At 44.4% G+C, this 19,085-nt stretch overlaps 1 long non-coding RNA gene across 1 annotated transcript in view; it reads right to left on the bottom strand.

Annotated features, from left to right (window-relative positions):
• Positions 1–4,586: 4,586 nt before the first annotated feature.
• The window catches only part of LOC144235889 (uncharacterized), a 150,975-nt gene continuing 136,476 nt past the window's right edge, over positions 4,587–19,085 (bottom strand). The window contains exons 7-9 of the long non-coding RNA XR_013336344.1: positions 14,218–14,284; positions 8,081–8,179; positions 4,587–4,847 (exon numbers count right to left, since the gene is read on the bottom strand). This is a non-coding gene — a long non-coding RNA (uncharacterized LOC144235889). The remainder of the gene's footprint in view (positions 4,848–8,080; positions 8,180–14,217; positions 14,285–19,085) is intronic.

Below are 19,085 nucleotides of genomic sequence, written 5' to 3'. Positions count from 1 at the left end.
GGGGAGCCCCCGCCAGGGATCTTTGTGGCACCTTGTCCCCCCTGCCCAGTATCTCAACAGTCAGTGTTAAGATGATCCCAGGCCCAAACCAGCCCCATGATAGATTTACTCGAGATTAAAAACAAACAAACTACAGATCTCAGATATGGAAATGATGTTTATGATACTCATTATCATAAAAAGTCTGTGCGTGGCCTCTTGTTTTATGGGCTTTTCCCTACTTTATCCTCAGTCCTCACGCCTTTCCCTTCTCTTCCCCTCAGTTTTCACTCCAGTGTGTCTGATATATGGCCTAACATCCTCATGGATCCTTGTTAAAATATAACGTTGTTTTGTGGGGTGTATGTGTTTTTAATTTTCACTAATGGTATTGTGCCATAAATCTTATTATGTTTCTTACTTTTTTTTTTTTCCACTTTGAGCTCCGTTTTAAAGATCTATTCCTGTTGCTCTTTACATAGCTAGCTCATTGCTTCAGGTGCACCCACTGCCTTTCTCTTGCCCATTCTGCCAGGCTTCAGCTAACCTGAAGCAGCAACAGGATGATCGTGTGGTGCACATGTCTCAGGAATCTGGTCAGGAACCTCTCAGGCTCTACACCCAGGAGAGGATTGCTGGGTTATGGACTTTGTGCCAACTTCGCTTCAGTAAATATGCCCACAGCACTTTCCAGAATGTATCTCCCACTGTATGTGGTCACAAACAGGGTTTCCATCTCTGTTTTTTTCTCTTACACTTGGTTCCATCCACCTTTCTACATGTGTAACTTCCTTGAGATTGGCTGGCACCCAAGGAAGGGGATTACAAGACCACGGAGCTGAGCCAGTCTCCTACCTCAGAATAGCAGCTCCTCCTTGGCTGCTGGCCTCCAGAAGTGTCCATGCACTGGCCTTGCCACAGCCTGCTCTGTGGTGTCTGTGAACCCCTCTTTGCTCTTTGCCTGTCTTGACTTACCCAGCCCTGCTTAATCAGAGTCACCCATCAGCATGGGTAGAACTCAGAATTAGTTGTGCTGTCTGGTGTCCTTGTGTCTGGGGATGTGCCCACCATACCCGTCTTCCTCTTGGCCCTCACTAAGTTTGCTCCAAATGTAACAGGGTTCCTGCCTCATTTCTAGTGCTGGTCCTTCAGGGCCAGACTTATTTCTGCCCGCTTCCCTGGTTTTCTTAATCTCAGCTTAATCCACCCGCCCAACCTACCTAGGGAGCAATCCCAGCATGCTTTCCTCCCTAGGACAGATGATTATTTGCGTAAGTAACAGAGTGACCTGCTAAGGAGCTTGTTTTTGGCTTTTCACTGCTGTAGCAAGACATTGCCCTGGGGGGGAACTCACAGAAAGGAACAGTGCTCCTTCCACTGCATCCCCTGAAAAGCATGGACACTCCTTTGTGTTTCTTCCTGATTGGCCATCAAGTTCCACTTAGGAGTGGAGAGGTGGGTAAGTCCTCTGTGCCTCAGATTTGACGAAGGACATAGTCTGAGGCTGAGAGATAGTTGAGGGCTGATGGTAGATTCCTGAGAACCAGCTCAGAAATCTATGAGGAAATCACGTGTAAGAGGAAGAGAAACCAAAGAAGCTGACCTTTAGGAAAAGAATAGATGAAGCAGAAGAGCAGAGAAAAGCAGAGACAAAAAACGATAAGGAATCTGAGAGCAGAAAGAGAAATGGGGAGAATCCTGCCGGACACCTATGTTGGTTAACAATTGCCCCCAAATGCTGTGTAACAAGCGACCATGAAACCTCAGTGTCATGGGCCTTGTGTTCATGTAGCCTATGCTTCTCTTGGTCAGCTGGGATGGGTGGGTCTAGGGTGGGCTCAGTTGATACTCTCATTTTCCCCTGGGACTAATGGGCTGGGCCAGGCATGCTGTTCTCATGGCAGTGGCAAAGTGCAAGACAGGGGCACTTGGGTGGCTCAGTTGGTTAAGCATCCAACTCTTGATTTCGGCTCAGGTCATGATCTTGGGGTTTGTGGGTTTGAGCCCTGCTCTGTACTGATAGTGTGGAGCCTGCTTCAGATTCTCTCTCCCCCTCTCTCTCTGCCCCTTCCCTGCTCTCTCTTTCTCAAAATAAATAAATAAACATTAAAAATAAAAGCACAAGACAGCAAGTCCAATCATGCACATGCTTTGGGCACATGATGCTTGTCCTGATCTCACTGGCCAAAGCAAATCACATAGCAAAGGGCAAGGAAATGAGGTGAAAGTTTGGGGCCATGAGTGTACTCTACCATGCAAACTTTCAGTTCCTGTGAGGGCTAGTTGTGTTCCCTGTAGTTTAGTTTATGAGTGGGACCTTTCTCCCTTACAGCCAAACAATTCCCAGTCGAGGTGGGTGTCAGGATATAGCTGAGGAGGTCTGCTTGACTTCTCTTTGCATCGTTCTTATGGCAGAGGGTGTGAGGCCAGAAGACACATTGGACACTTGATAAGGAGAGACTGATGGGCTTGACCCACCAGGGGGAAATGATTAAGAAAGCAGTGTTGTCTATGGCAGCCTGCCTGGGTCACCCCAACCAGAGGACCCTGGTAGACTCTACTTCTCTTGGCAGGGCTGCTTTCAGTGAGATTGTTTGTAGTGGTGTGCAGTGTGGGCACAGTGGCTGGGCTTCTGGACATGGTGATTCTCAACATCAGGTGGAGTGTCAGACAGGGAGGCCTCTCTGGGCCAATGTGAGGGCTTCCAGAAGGATATTTGTCTCAAGAAAGGAGGAGGAGCTGGTGTGAAAGTAGACCCATGGGTCAGAATCCAGCTGGTCAGGCTGCAAGTCAGCTTGGGGTCCAAGTCCAACAGAGAGCTGGGGTGGGAACCAGGCACCAAGCTCATGACAGGGGGCAGTCCCACCAAAGGGAGAAGCAGTGAGAAAGGCTCTGGCTCCATTTCTGCATGAGAAGTGTGGAAATGTGGCATTTTATGATTCCCAACCTGAAGAAGTTCCTGACTGCCTCCAGACCCAACTCTCACTGGCCCAGGGCCAGGAGGTAAAGGATTCAAGTGTGTGTGTGTGTGTGTGTGTGTGTGTGTGTGTGGTCTTATCACCCTACTTCAGTGGGCCTAGGGTAGGTAAGTACTACAGAAACAAGAGCTGGGAGCCTGCAAATTCAGATGAGAGCTTCCTTTCCCTTCTTCCACCTTCCAGGAGGATGGGAGCAGCCTCAGCTGCCTCAGCTGCCTGCTAATGCTGCTTCAGAGTTATTGGTGGTCTCAGGGGCCCTATCCCTCACTTACAACAACTGCTCAGGAGCCAGATCTTTGGGACGTTTATGGGAGATGAGGATGTATGACCCAGAACAAGTTTGACTCTCTGACCCCCCACTGAACTGGCAACAGGAGAAGTGAAATCAATTCTGGTAACCTGAGCAGCAGGAGAAAGCCAGCAAGAGTAACGGGAAACTGTCAAGGTCATTTTCTCACCCGCACAACAGGGAAGAGGAGAAAAAACGAGCCAATAACAACACAATGATTGTGTATTGATGCCCGCTACGTGGCAGATCTTGCACTGAATAATGAGATATGAAAGTGCATGAGAAATGGTCCCGGAACTGGTCCTGGACTAGCTGACATTGAAGGAGCGCACGTAAGCACCTAAATAAAACATGCAACCATGGGAGAAAAGGCAGAGTGCTGTTTGAGCCTAGAGGAGGCAAGACCAGCCAGCTTGGTCAGGGAGTATGTGTCTGTCAGCACAAGCTAGGTTATACTGCAGTAACAACCTCTGTACTTTGGAGGTTTTGAGCAAAGGTCTCTTTCTCCATTATGGGTTGGTAAGGCTCTCTGCTCCACATGATCGTGCTTACTGGGATCCAGCTTATCAGAGCAGCTGCTATCTGGAATGTTACTATTTGCCATGTCACAGGAAGAGAAAGACCCTAGAGAGTGTCACATGACAAGCAGGTACTCGGGCGCAGAAGGGACATGTGTCATTCTACTCAGGACCCATTGGCCAGAACTAGTCACAGGGCTTCATACACAAGAGGCCCAGAAATGTGATCCTATCGGGTGGCCAGCATGTAGGAAAAATGAAATATCTGATGAGCAGCACTGATGATGGCCGCAGAATGTTTGAAATTACTCCATAGAGGAGTAGAATCTTGAGACAGGGCTTAGAGAAGTAGACAATGAGGCAGAGAATAGGCAAGGATGTTCCAGGCCCATAGGCTTCATGGAGACATAAAAATGGGAGGTGTACACCAGGAACCCTCGGGACACAGCGAAGTTGGAGCCCGGGGGTGGTGGGTGGTAAGAGGGAGAAGAGGGTGAGGGGGCCTCACTATGACGCTTCCTGTGAGTCTTGCTTGGGAGTTAGGAGTTTATCCTCCAGCAATGTGCAGTCAGCAGGCGTGGTTCGGCAGCCCAGCACTGGGGATGCTTAAAAGGGAAATACCCAGGAGGATTTGGGGAGAGCTATATTGGGCACTGAGCTTCCCATGCAAGGGCCTGCAGTCAGCTGGCCTCAGCCTTCATTGTCTTTGTTTCCCTGGATAATGCTTTTTATAACTCTGTAATATCCAGCACTCGCTTTTAGTATAAGATTTTTAAAACCCGCTGTTTTGACTAGGGTGCAGTTAGACCGTCTGAGCTGGGATTCTTAGGGTGAATGGAATCGTGTTTTTTGTTGTACTTTGGAGTCAATACATACAAGGGATCGCACTGATGTCAACAGCTGGGCAGCTCCTGGAAGTGCCAGAGGCCATTCTCAGTTAGGGCTGTGGATCGCACGTCGCCATGAGACAAGAGCAGGCAGGAGGCTTCTATGGTCAGACTCCTGAGGACAAACGTCTCTGGAAAGGATATACAGTTGCGGTTTCAAGTTGCCTGCCACCTCCCTTCTCTCTAGAGAATTCTCCTGCCAACATAAAGGGAAGAGGCTGGATGGGAGGGAACTTTGAAAGAAACTGCAATGTGGGAAGGGCTTAGTCTAAAATACCTTTGTTAAAGTTGAGTTCTTGGAGCCACGACTGAACACTGTGGGGAGAGGAAGATGTGTTCACATGTGGTGCCCCCTGTGGGGGGGCCCTTAGCACCCTCCTTGTTCCCTGCTTGCACAGGGTAGAGAGGACTTCATTCCTGGTCCCCAAGAGGGGAAAGTGTTGGAGAAAGCTCTCTTGGTTTCTCTATTCTTTGCATCATTGTGCTCCCTCTCATAACTGAGGTGAAGCTGCTGCCTCCCCAGGTAGACTTTCTTCTTCCTCAGAGAAGACCCAACTGCTCTGAAGGACTTTCAACTGATTAAGTCAGGCCCACCCAGGTTCTCTGGGGGTGCTCTCTCTTACTTCTAGTCAACTGATTATGAACTTGAATCACATCCACAAAATACCTCCACAGCAACACCTAAATTACTGTTTGCTTGGATAACTGGGGATTGTAGGCTGGCCAAGGTGACACATAAAACTGACTATCCCAAAGGGCTTTGTCTATTTTCCTCATACCAGAGACTGATATTTCAGAAGATTCACTAGAAAGGCACACACAATCTTTGGTTTTGCTTTTTGGCGCCCACAACGGCGTAACAAGCTCCAGAACTAGCTTTTTATCAAGTGCCACCTGAGGTAAGGAGGAGCCTGGCTACGGGATCATGCGAATCTACCCAGAGGTCCAAAAGAAGGATTTATATAGCCTCCAGGCAGAAATCCCAAAGCACTGAGCTCCCACATTGCCTCCGGTGTAACATGGGAATCCTGATACTTACTTCAGAGGGTGTTTCTGAGGATTAAATAAGCCAGCAATAACTTGTAAGCGGTGATGCACTGCTCAGATGAATCAGCTTCGTTCTCACAGAGATGATAAACTAATTTCTAAGTACCAGCCTCCAGTTCTAACTGTCTTCTCCGATAAGACTGGTGTTCCTCATCTATTACCAGTCATCTGTAGTTGTAGGATATGCTAGATTTCGGCAACATAATAAGAAAGCTTAGCTTTAAAAAGCATGGACCAGTATTCTAGAAAGTTATGTGAAGCTATTTCAAGAAGTGTGGCAGAAATGACATTTATGTGACTCGTTTTGTACATAATCTTGGAAAACGCCCACTTCTCACGTCTAACTGAAATGTCACCTCCACGGGGAGGGCTGTCCTCGTCTTCCCAGGCCTGGTTCTGTGCTTCATCCGAGGGTGACCACTGGTGATGGTGGCCTGAATGCAGACTCCACGGCTCACTGCCTGCCTCGGCCGCCCTGACCTCCGGCTCACCTCCAGCCCTAACATGCATCTGACACACGCGCTCCTTCCTGCCGGTGCATTGGAGCCCCACTCCCTTTGATGAAGGGGGGGATGGCAAGCTGTTCCCACCATGCCTGACATTCGCTGGCCCTGAGGAACTGGCCCCTGGTACCCATGGTCATGTTAGCAGCTGTGGGTGGTCCACCATGTTTCAGGTGCTGTGCCAAATGCTTCATGTCTGTTATTTCACTTAATCTAGAACACAATACTAAGAGCATCTGACATTTATATGTGGATCTACAGCCTTCTGCATTTCAGGTTCTTTCCTAAAAACTGGTCACATACTAATTTATGGAACTCTCAGAAATATGAGAGTTCAAATCATTCCATTGTATAGGTGGTAAAATTGAGCTTAAAGGTCTTGCCGAAAGTCATACAGACTGGTGAGTGACTGTCAAATTNTTTCCTAAAAACTGGTCACATACTAATTTATGGAACTCTCAGAAATATGAGAGTTCAAATCATTCCATTGTATAGGTGGTAAAATTGAGCTTAAAGGTCTTGCCGAAAGTCATACAGACTGGTGAGTGACCGTCACACCTAACTCCACAGCCGGTGTCCTCAACCACTACCTTATGCTGCCTCCATTAAAACAGTCTATGGGACACCTGGTGGCTCAGTGGATTGAATGTCCGNTAAAATTGAGCTTAAAGGTCTTGCCGAAAGTCATACAGACTGGTGAGTGACTGTCAAATTCACCTAACTCCACAGCCGGTGTCCTCAACCACTACCTTATGCTGCCTCCATTAAAACAGTCTATGGGACACCTGGGTGGCTCAGTGGATTGAATGTCCGACTCCTGATTTCATTTCAGGTCATGATCTCACAGTTCATGGGTTTGAGCCCAGCATTGTGTCCTGAGCTGTCAGTGCCGAGTCTGCTTGCATTTCTTTCTTTCTCCCTCTCTCTCTACCCCTCCCCTGCTTGTGTATGTGCTCTCTCGCTCTCTCTCTCAAAAATAAACTTAAAAAAAAGCAAAAAGCTCCCAAAAAGCTGTCTAGAAGTTTCTGTTTCAGTTGTTGCCATCCCCACCCCCACATGCACACACGCACATGCACACCATTCAAGCCCCTAAGATATTACTTTTAGTTTGGGGTTTGTGGCAGCCCAGACTTTGTGATCTGGGCTTCTCTCGCTCTCCTGACTTAGCTGCAGCTCCCTCCCCTGCCAGCTCTCCAGGAGCCACAGAAGCCCAGCGACTCCTCACGTGTCCCATGACACTGGCCCACGCTTCTATTCTCTCCCTCACTGCACTGACTTTATCTGATGTGTCTCCATCTCTTCACTGGCCTGTGGATTCCTTTAGGGCAGAGATTGCATTTCCATCTTCCTGTCTTCCGATCCTGACTCAAAGGAAGAAATGATGGGGTGAGCTGATCTGTAGCATTAGTTGGAAAACCCCTTCTTTGGCACAAGTGGAAATAAAACCAATGGAAAAGGTTAAGGGAACCAGAGAGGGTTGGATGTGCCCATAGCTGCTGGCTAACAGGACTGGAGAGCAGAGTCCGCTGTCCCACGGAGAGCAGGAGGCACCTGAGGGGCTGGAAAATTCACACCAGGACGCTGGCTCTGCCAGTTAGAGGCGCGATGAAATGTGGCTGACAGCTCCCCCCACTTCTGCTCAACCATCACTATCTGATTTCTCTGCCATTCACATTTATTAAAATTCAGTGCTATTTCCCAGAGAATGACAAAAGTACAAACAGACCCACCTTAAATAGCTTAAAGGAAAAAAATAAGGGAAGGAGAATAAGAGGGAAGAAGGAGATGGCACAGGAGGGAAGGAGAGAAGGGAGGGAGGAGGAGATGGGGGGGAAAATAAAAACAGGGGAGGAGAGGAAGAGAATATTTCAAAACAGACCTCAAGAGGTTCCATGGCTTGGCTGTTCAAATCAACAATCACGTTGGTGGGTTCTTATCTCATCTCCACCATCTGTCTCCAGGGTCTCAGTCTTGCCTCCTGTAAAATGAGAAGTAACACATCTTCCCCTACTCTAGACTCTGCCGTGAAGAAGGACTTACATATGATCTCAAGGATGTGGTGATTGCTCAGGACCTCACTCTCTTCCCAAGAAGATCACAAAACTTGTCAAGTCTTTTGCTGGATTTGAGAAAGCATTGCACAAAGGTGGAGAAAGAGTTACTCACCAGACTTCCGGGGAGCTGTGGAAGGTCAATCAGCCTCACGCTGCTCTTGGTTTAGGAGCAACTGGCACAGGGCTAGTTGGATCCCACCTCCCAGGGGGGCTGCATGTAAGGGTCAGGGTCTCTCCGCAGGAGGGGCAGCTTTGAGAAACAACAGGGCTTGAGGGGAAGGACTGGAGCTGTTTGGTGTCTTAAAAATTACTGAGGATCCCAAAGGGCTTTTGTTATGTACATTGTATTTATTATATTAGCATATTAGAAATTAAAGTTGAGAGCATTTTAGGACAGCAGAATACACAGTCACATACTCCCTCAGCTCTCTGAGCGGTGACATCATCAAACATCAGATGGGTGCTAGAGAACTCCACTGTATGCTTTGGAGGGAAAGGCAAATAGCATCTTAGTGTAGTTATGAGGAATTTCGATATCACAGACACCTTGGGAAGGTTTCAGGTCCTCTCTGTGTCCCTGGATTCCACTTCGAGAACCTCTGATCTACACACAGAATGTTGTACTTGATGGAATTCCTCAAGCCCCCGGCAAGACTGTAAGATACTGAGCAGTGGAATCACAACCATGATTGGATTTCTTGAGCTATGGGTACCCTTGGATGTGCAGACAAGTCAGGATGGCTCGCCCAGCCAGAGGAGCAAAACGAGAGGGACAGAGGAAAAAGCATGGGCACAGATTTGCAGAAAGCACAGAAAGGGCTCTGGATCCATGCAAGCTGTGAAATTTGGGGGTTTTGACCATATCTGTATAAATCTGCCAAAAGCAGAAAGACTCCAAGTATGATTGAGGTCCAAGCTTGTTGTGGTGACTCCACTCAAAGGCCTTGGACCCTCCAGCAGCATCTGTACCCAGGCCATGAGGTCAGTGTCTGCCCTCAATCCCCCACTGCCCTCCCCTTCTTGGTGCTGGAGGAAACAAGAAGCTGCCGCAATCAAAATGAAATGTCAAATTTTTTAAAAACCAGAGGAATAGCTGTAATTTGCAAGGAGACAGAATGCAATTAGCATACACTTGTCAGAATGGGAGCTGGTTTTGTGAGCCCCAAGTAAGACTGGGCTGACTCTTGCAATTCCATTTGCATTTTGTCCCATTAATGGCCAAACCAGTACAATAAACAGAAGTCAGTCGGGAGCACTCGTGAGCCTGACTCTTAAGGTTTTTCATGGAGGAAGAGAGGAAGTAAGTGCCTGCCTGTGCCTTTCTGCTTGGGGCAAGGGGAACTGAAGACCCCAGCCCGGGATCCATCAGCCCCCTGCTTTAGCGCTTTGTGTAACCTTTGCTTTCCGGGTCACAGCTTTGGGGGTAAAGGCAAGAAAATCAGGTCAGATGGTAAGTAACAGCAGCGTTAGCCTGGCCATCTAGATGAGGCCCTCGGGGCGGGGAGAGGGAAATCACAGTTCCATGGCAAGTTCCAGGGTGGAAGTTTCTGCTGGGGCCTCTGTTCTCCACTATACACTTGTCTGCCCCTACCTGACCTTGAGGTTGCTACTGGGGCTTACCATCCAACCCATTGCTTCTCTCAGTGCTGCTGCAGCCTTGTTCCCTAGGTTCTGCAGATCTTCGGGTCTGAACAAATTCCCTGGTGGGGTCGGGGGATGGGGATTACCTGCCTCCGGGACCCTCAGGCCCTCTGTGTGTGTCTCTGGTCCTGGGGAGCCTCTTCCCTGGGCTCCATTGAAGGAGCAGCTGTATGTTGAGCCAGCACAGCCCACGGATACAGCTGAAGTGCGGTTTTATTTTTGCTCCCATTCTCCCTTTAAAATGTATGCAGTGAGGACCATTTCTTGCCTGAGGATGAGATCTCTGTCTCAGGCAGGGCCCATAATTTTCTCCTGGCTTTTCGGTAATAAAAAGATCTCTGGTCACTTTAAACCACAAATACAGCCTCAGTTCAGTAATTAAAATGGTCTAGTTCGAGATAATAAAAATTCCGAACTCGTTTTAATGCCAGCTCCCCCTCGCCCCTCCCAGCTTGGCTCATGCCGGAGGTTCTTTGCCATGGAGAAGGGGAAGGCTCTTTGTCCAGCTTCGAGCCCAGTGTTTCTCCTCTCCCAGCTGAACTGGGGGTTGCTGAGGTTTCTGACCCTTTCAGAGTCTGGCTCGGAGCAGGCAGGATGCAGAAAGGGCATGGTTTTTCAGGTGGGAGCAGTTTTGTTTTCTCATGCAGACCCCTCAGCCTCTGGTTTTGCAGTGTCTCTGCCACACAGCATCAACTCACTGGAGCCCCTTTGCCTGGGTCTAAATGGACCCTTGGTAAAATGTGGACAGTCCCAGGCCTGAATGGTCTGCTTGGGGAATGGTGCATAGACATTTGTGGGGAGCCATCCTACCTTCCTCCTTAGCTATGTATCTTGATGGGGGTTGACATCATCCCAACCCCAGCAGTGGGTCCTGTGGCTTAAGCCAATCAGCTTACTCTGTCCCTCTCACCACGGAGACTGGCTAAGCTATGGGCGCCTTGCCAATCAGAGCAGAGAAGGGCTGGAGACACAAGCTGGGATTTGCATGTGGTCTCTGTTCTGTAGAAGTGACCAAAATCAACAACTTTTCTCTGCCTGGACAACGGGGTATGAAGCAGTGAGGTCTGGAATTGTGACAGCCTTTTTGCTACCACAAGATAGCAAGATACACAAGATAGTGTGGAGCTGCCAGAGGACTACCACGTGGACCCTAGGATGAAGCCAAGACTGCAGAAAGCATGTGCCTTGACTGTAGGAAGCAGGTCCTGGTGACACCATTTAGCATTCCTTAATGTTGGATCCTCAATAAGGGGATATGGGTGAGAGTTCTGCCCCCCAAAGGACATCCGGCAATGTCTGGAGGCATTTTTGGTTGCCACAATGTGGCAGTTACTCCTAGCATCCAGGGGTAGTGGCCAGTGATGTTGCTAATCATCCTGCAATGCACAGGACAGGACAGTCCCCCACGATGAAGAATTATCTGTCCCCAAATGTCACCAGTGCCTGTCCATTGAGAAAGCCTGGTCTACAGCCAGAACTATATCTGGACTTTTCCATTATGTGAGCCAATGTGTTTCCTTTATTGTTTTATTCAGTCTGAGTTGGTTTTCTTGTGATTTAAAATAGAATCTTAACTGATAGTTTTCAAAAACAATGCCATCTCTTCTTTCCTCCCCAAACCTCTCCTCTCTGCCTCTCCTTGCCTTGTGGATTTCCTCTTGGGCACATTGACAAAATGACTCCTTCTGCCTCTTTGTTAGGCACTTTCCAGAAATAGAGTCCTACCTATCCCTGTGCCCCTGTCAAAAATCCCATCTCCTCAAGTCTTAAAGGTACTTGGGTGAAAGCATTTACAATTTTGCTTAAAAATTTCAAGGTTGATACAGAAAATTTTTCTTGTGGAATATATCAGATGTACAAAATGAATGATATAATAAGCACTTTCATACACTCATTTTCCAGCTTCATATTCCTTTTCCTCAATAACACTTTCCTTTCCTTCCCCAAGAGAAACTAATATCTGAAATTTGATACTTACCTTCTCATGCATAGTTTTTGTGTTATATCATCCATTTATGTATTCTTAAGTAATACTTAACATTTCTTTGTATCTTTTATATACACTTATATAACATGCTATTATATTGTCTGTTCTCTTGTGGCTTGTTTTCTTTGTTATGTTTCTCAGAATCCTTTAGGCTTTTAGATAGCTTTGGGTCTTCCAGGTCTGCATGGTGCTCCATCGTAGGAATTTCTAAATCCATTTGCATGGAGAATCATCTTCTAATTTTTCATAAGTAGAAAGGATGCTGCTTGGAAGATTCATGAGCCTGTGTTCTAGAATACATGTATAAGAGCTTCTAGTGGATCCATCTAGGAGTGGAATTATTGAGTTATAGGGTATGTGCCACCTCCATCTCCACTCGCTGTTAGTCTCAAAGGTCACTTTGATTTTACTTATGATGTATGCATGGTATAGATGTGTTGGAGGACACAGATATTGTTCTTGGTCTTCATCTGTCTTGACAATTCCTGAGATTCATGGGGTCTTTGTGTACTAAGACTATATGAATAAGTGTGGTAGAAAGAATAATGGCCTCTCAAAGATGTAACATTCTAATTTCTGGAATTTGTGAATATGTTACATGGCAAGAGGAACTTCACAGGTGTGATTAAGTTAAGGATCTTGAGGTAGGAACATTATCCTGGATTATCCAGGTGGGTCTGATGTAATTACAAGGATCCTTATAAGAGAGAGCAGAGGGGTCAGAGTCAGAGAAGGGGGTTGGAGTGGTTCAAGGAGGGGCCATTAGCCAAAGAAGGTGGATGGCCTCCAGAGGTTGGAAAAGGCTAAGCTCCTTCTGGAGCTTTCAGAAGGAACACAGCCCTGCTGACCTATTTTATACCTCTAATCTCCACAACTGTAAGATAATATATTTGTGTTGTTTCAAGCCACCGAGTCAGTAGTGATTTGTTACAGCAGCCGTAGGAAACTAATAAGCAAAGCCTACTCAGAATAAAATCGAGAAGGCAAAGCTGGTCTCTAGTGACTCCACACACTCACTATTATACCTGACTTATAGTAGATGTTTAACTGATGTCTTCCCCTTCCTCTTCTCCCCATTTTCAATCTGTCCCCACTGCCGACATTTTAGGCTTACTTTTAGGTTCTATCAAAGGGGCAATCTACTGATAACAGGTTCCAATGTAAGGATGCCTAGGAGAGCGTTAGGAGCTCTAACCCAANTTCTGGAATTTGTGAATATGTTACATGGCAAGAGGAACTTCACAGGTGTGATTAAGTTAAGGATCTTGAGGTAGGAACATTATCCTGGATTATCCAGGTGGGTCTGATGTAATTACAAGGATCCTTATAAGAGAGAGCAGAGGGGTCAGAGTCAGAGAAGGGGGTTGGAGTGGTTCAAGGAGGGGCCATTAGCCAAAGAAGGTGGATGGCCTCCAGAGGTTGGAAAAGGCTAAGCTCCTTCTGGAGCTTTCAGAAGGAACACAGCCCTGCTGACCTATTTTATACCTCTAATCTCCACAACTGTAAGATAATATATTTGTGTTGTTTCAAGCCACCGAGTCAGTAGTGATTTGTTACAGCAGCTGTAGGAAACTAATAAAAAGCCAACTCAGAATAAAATTGAGAAGGCAAAGCTGGTCTCTAGTGACTCCACACACTCACTATTATACCTGACTTATAGTAGATGTTTAACTGATGTCTTCCCCTTCCTCTTCTCCCCATTTTCAATCTGTCCCCACTGCCGACATTTTAGGCTTACTTTTAGGTTCTATCAAAGGGGCAATCTACTGATAACAGGTTCCAATGTGAGGATGCCTAGGAGAGCGTTAGGAGCTCTAACCCAAGAAAATCACAATTATTACATGTCAGGCGCTGCCCAATGTGCTTTCACACGGTATCTTATTTAAGCCTTACAACAGCCCAAAATGTAATAATAATAATAATATAATAACTACTTACTACTGAGACCTTATTATTGGTTCCAGGATCCATTCAAAGACTCAGTTTAACCATCCATCTAGGCATGGTTGTCTCTTTTTTGCTGAGGAGGAATTTAACCCTGACAATGGTTTGTAACCTAGATTCACATGATCTCAGAATCTGTTTCTTTTATGACCACTTCCTGAGAAAACAGCTGTGAAGGTTTCCCTCCATAGCACTCAGCTCCAGGCTTCCTCCTGTACATGCCACATGGCCATCAGGAACCTCTACCCCTCAAATCCAAGAGATACCTCTGTTATGTGGCCACTGGTTATGTTTGCTGCAAGAGGAATATCTTCCTGCTGCTACTAAGGCATGTTGACAGGACACTCCCAGACAAATACAGTAGTGACTTTAGAAGGTGGAATGACTTACCCAGTTCCAATGCCCCTGTAAACATTTCTCCTTCCATCTGCTGATGATAACCTTCGGTTTGCCTCCTCTACAATCAGAAGCAAAGCACAGGGTATCTGTAAGCAAACTCTGATGGGTTGCTGTCAACATATGCCTCTCTGTGTGTGTGTGTGTGTGTGCACGTGTGCTTACGCTTCACACATGTACGTGCTTGACTCTTGTGTGAGCCCCTGTATGATGGCTGGGCTTGACCAAAGGTTTGAAGCATGGAGATCACTGCAGTCTTTGATCTGTTGATGAAGCTTGGAGACAGGAGTGGGGTGCAAATGAATGAGGACGCTCCAATGGCCATTGCACTTTCTTAGCAATGGCAGTACTATGCACCAGGAAAATATCTCATCTCTGAACAGGCAGAAAATGGGTTTAAATGACAACTCAGTTTCCCCAAATGAGGCAGATTTAGTTATGTCCTCCAAATCCACTGTCCTCCCCTCCTAAACTCCACTGCTCCCTCCCTGAAATTTATTCTCTCCTTCCTGAGTACACATGTGCTCAGAGACTATTTCCCCAACTTCTCTTGCAGTGGTTGTGATCATATGACTAAGTACAAGGCAGTATGAGCAGAAGTGATATGTATAACTTCTGGGTCACCTCCAACAAAGACAAGCTGTCTTTCCTGGATGTGGCTCTGTTCTTCCCTTCTTGAGATCTGAATGCTAATGTGCCAGTGAATCCAGCTTCCACACTGCAAATCAGGGGAAGGTCCTACAGGAAGAGCAACAGGATGGAAGGGGTCTGGGATCCTGACTGAATTCATGGAGCACAGCTGTCCATCGGCCTAGACTGTCTGCACTGTTATATAAATGGAAAATAAACTTCTCCTCCATTTAAGCTGCCTTTTCTTGGGGCATTTTTGTTACAGAAGCTGAGTAATTCTACCTTAACATTTACACTATACACAGCACCAAAAGAATGATTTACCAGGTTTTATACTTGCAGAAAGGATTAAAATTATTGCAGGGAATAAGCCTTGATTTTTTTTTTTTTTTTTTTACAAATAGTTTATTGTCAAATTAGTTTCCACATAACACTCAGTGCTCATCCCCACAAGTGTCCTCCTCCATGCCCATCCCTCCTCCCCCCCACATCCATCAGTCCTCAGTTTTTGTCAGCATTCAAGAGTCTCTCATGGTTTGCCTCTCTCCCTTTCCCCCACCATTTCCGCCCTTCTTCTCCCCCTTGTTCCTCCGTCAAGTTCCTCCTAATCCTCCTATATGTGCAAACATATGATATTTGTCCTTCTCTGCCTGACTTATTTCGCTCAGCTTAACACCCTCAAGGTCCATCCATGTTGCTACACATAAGCCTTGATTTTTTTGACTGCATGGATTGCAAACTGGATCATTCCTTCATCTTTATTCTTGACGATATAGTTCAATTGCATCTTAAGTTGGGTTAATTTCTGAAGTTAGGGTATTAGATAAAAATGATTAATATTCAAAATATACTATAATACTCTCAATGCATTCAATGTAGCAGTGTTTTCTTCAAACTTTGAAATGTGGTTATCTTTGCTTAAACTCAATGAAGACTGACATTTAAGGACCTTATTATATAAAAAATATATTTTTTAATATGCTTAATTTTTTCCTTTCTCTCCAACTTTTTCTTTCTTTCTAGTGGATAGAATTGAATGCACCTAAGTTTAATGTGTGTATGAAGCAATTCAGCATAAACACTGGTGGCCAACAGCTTGGCTGCCAGGAATGAAGCCGACTCTGAATGCTGGAGGCCAGAGAGCTCCCAGTCCATCTGGTTTGCTTCAGGTGCAGTCCTGCCTTGGGTTAGGGAGCTGGACACAGTGATTTAATGAGATTGCTTTGAGCAAAGACAGGCAGCTTCCGGAGTGGCAGAGGAAGCAGTTGGGTAATTATTTTTCTCTTTTCCCATCCTCTCCAATATCTATGTTAACTACAGTCTGATTTACACTTAAAATTTTAGAATTAGAAATCTCTTTACTCCGACTCAATGCATTAATAGATGTTTCAACACAACTCATCACGGCATTTTATTTTTCCTCATTTACATTATCATTTTTGCAGCCTCAGCTTGTTTATTCAATGTTCACTATGGACATTTGGTAAAGAAAAAAATATCACTCGTACTCCTGTTACCCTGCCCTAACAACTACCTTTATTTCAGTTCAATCACTCTCAGTCTTTGTCCAAATGGATATATTTTTCCTTACTTGTAATTAAATCAAACATACTGTTTGATATTTGACCTTTTTATTTCAAAATTTATTACCAAAATCTTTCTTTGTAGGTACCTCTTTGTAATTATAGTTTTAAGAGTTTTACAAAAGTCTGTTGAATTTATGTGCTATGTTTTACTACACAGCTGTCACAGTCTATAATGGAGAGAATAATATCCACTTCTCAGAGTTGTTGAGAGGTTTACATGTGGTACTTAGTCCAGCACCTGGTACATCACAGGATTAGTGGAGAGCATAGTTTCTGGACCCAGACTTCCTGGCTTAGAATCCCAGCTTCACCTCTACTTGGCTGAATAGCCCTTCAGAATTTATTTAATCTCTCTGTGCCAGTTTCCTCAGGTGTAAGATGGGAATGACAGTATTCTAGATCATAGGTTTGTCATGGGAATTCAGTAAGGGCTCTGTGTTAGTTGTTGTCGTTTTTGTCATTGTGAGTTTTATTTCAATCCAAAATACTTGGTCTTTGCCAAAGTCTGAGAACCAATTCTTTCAAGTAATTCGGTTTCATGTCTTATTGCTTTATCTAAAACTCCAACAATAATAATAAACTATTATAAAGTTATTTGGCATATGTGTTCTGTTGCTTAAAGTTGATACATTTTTACAGTTATCATTAAGCATAATGTGGAGGTTTTGTATACAGTGAATATCAATTTTTATATAAAAAGGGGACAATTTTGTTCCTTTTGTTAGAATTCTGAACATAAGAAATAGCTGCTATACTGTATCAAATGCTTTGTATCACCTACTGAAATGGTTGTGTTGTTTCTTGCTTAACTATTGAAGTGATGTGTATTCTTAAATGTACGAGGTTTCGTTTCTTTATCAAACTGTTTATTTATTATTTTCTTTGTTTTGATGCCTTTTGGGTTTTGCTCTGTTCTTTTCCTGCCTCTGTCTACAGCCTCTATACATATGTTAAGTGGTGAAAAAGTTTACACAGGCCAAGTGAGCTGACATGAAAGTTCTAATGGTCAAGTGAGATCACATGAAAACCACTTCTATTAACTTTTAAGAATTGACATTCACAGATGACTAGCAACTAGGTGACTAGTTAAAAGAATTTAATGCATTTTGAGTGCTTATTTACTTAATATTTGAAAATAAACCTTAGCATTTCTATAATATGTAATGTTAAATATTTCATCTATTTTGAACTTAAGAGGATTTGTTCTATGTAGTTCTGTGACTGTTACATGAATGGACTTTTGGCAGAATTTGCTTATACCCTTGGATATCTGTATCTAGTCACAGACAATACTGTGTGACTCTCTCAAGAATTTTTTCCAGGATTCATTAAGTGTTATATCTGACAGGAATGTAATTATTAATTGTGTTTATGATTGAATATGTGCATAAATAATAAAATAGGAAATTTTAATAACTATTAAGATCTTCCCAAACAGCATATGTTATGCCAAGTATGGCTGATAGGAATAGATTTCCTCATTATAAACCACCTTTATTTGCTGCAATAAATTATATATGTTCCTGAAATATTATTCTTTTATAGGGCTGATTTTACTTATTGATATTTTACTTCAATATTTTTATTTGCATTCAGATACTGTGTTGGCATAGATTTGTTATAGTATTAGTATCTTTATCAGATTTCAGGCCTTCTATCATACTGACCTCATAGTCTAATATGGGAACCCTGAAATTCTTTTCTTTGTTTTGGAACAGTTTATAGCATACAGAAATTATTTGTATTAGGAAGAATTAGCAGCACATCTCTATGACCTTTGTCATATAATAGATAATCTTCTATTAAAGCCTAACAATGTCTTCTCATTTTTCTTGCATCAAGTTTGTAATCCCATGCTTACTCCCCCCCCCCCCCATTTTATTGCAGTTATGTTTATCTGACAATTTGGCATAATGTGCTCTTATAATTAAAAAATATTTTATATTGTCTGTTACATCAGATTTCTGATTTTAATATTGTTAATCTGAATTTGGTTTTGATTAGCTTTACTAGTTTAGGCTTCTTTATTTTGTCATTTACTTAGTTTTTCCTTTCTTTCTTCCTTTGGGGTTCAGTTGCTGTTATCCTTGCCAATAGTGCCCTTGCCATTTGACCTTACTTCCTTTCCTTAGCCATAGGTGTTTGGCTGATACAAGCACTGGTCTTCCAAAAGGCAGGACTAACCATTATATCCTTGCTCACTAGCAATGCAATTAAGAGGCCCAAAGACTGTGCTTGCTAACTGTAGGGATTTGAGCTACAACATCAGAGTATGTATGAACCAATATTGTCACCAGCAAAGCCACATGCTAACTAAAATTAAGGGACAAAAGCATACCACTCTGAGCTATGGAAGCTGGTAGGGGAAAAGGCAGAGACATGCAGAAGTAAGCACAGGTTAGGGACCATGTAGCCCCAAGGAGAGGAAGAAGGGAATCTAGCTGCCTTTTGTTCTTCCAGCCCATTGGGACCTGACTTTATTCCTCATCATGAATTTCCATGAGGATCTCCCCCTATTTTTATATAATTCCATTTTGTCCTTAAGCTGAAATTTCTGTTTCATGAAACTAAACACATCTTAAGATTTTCTTATGCTTTTAAGCTTAATGCTTGTTTGACTTATTTTTTTAATAATAGAAGAATTTT

Source organism: Crocuta crocuta, unplaced genomic scaffold (assembly GCF_008692635.1).
Source record: "Crocuta crocuta isolate KB4526 unplaced genomic scaffold, BGI_CrCroc_1.0 scaffold351, whole genome shotgun sequence".
In the NCBI taxonomy this organism is placed as follows: Eukaryota; Metazoa; Chordata; class Mammalia; order Carnivora; family Hyaenidae; genus Crocuta; species Crocuta crocuta.
Note: the sequence above shows the minus strand (reverse complement) of the source record. Positions and strands in the feature narration are given on the sequence as shown.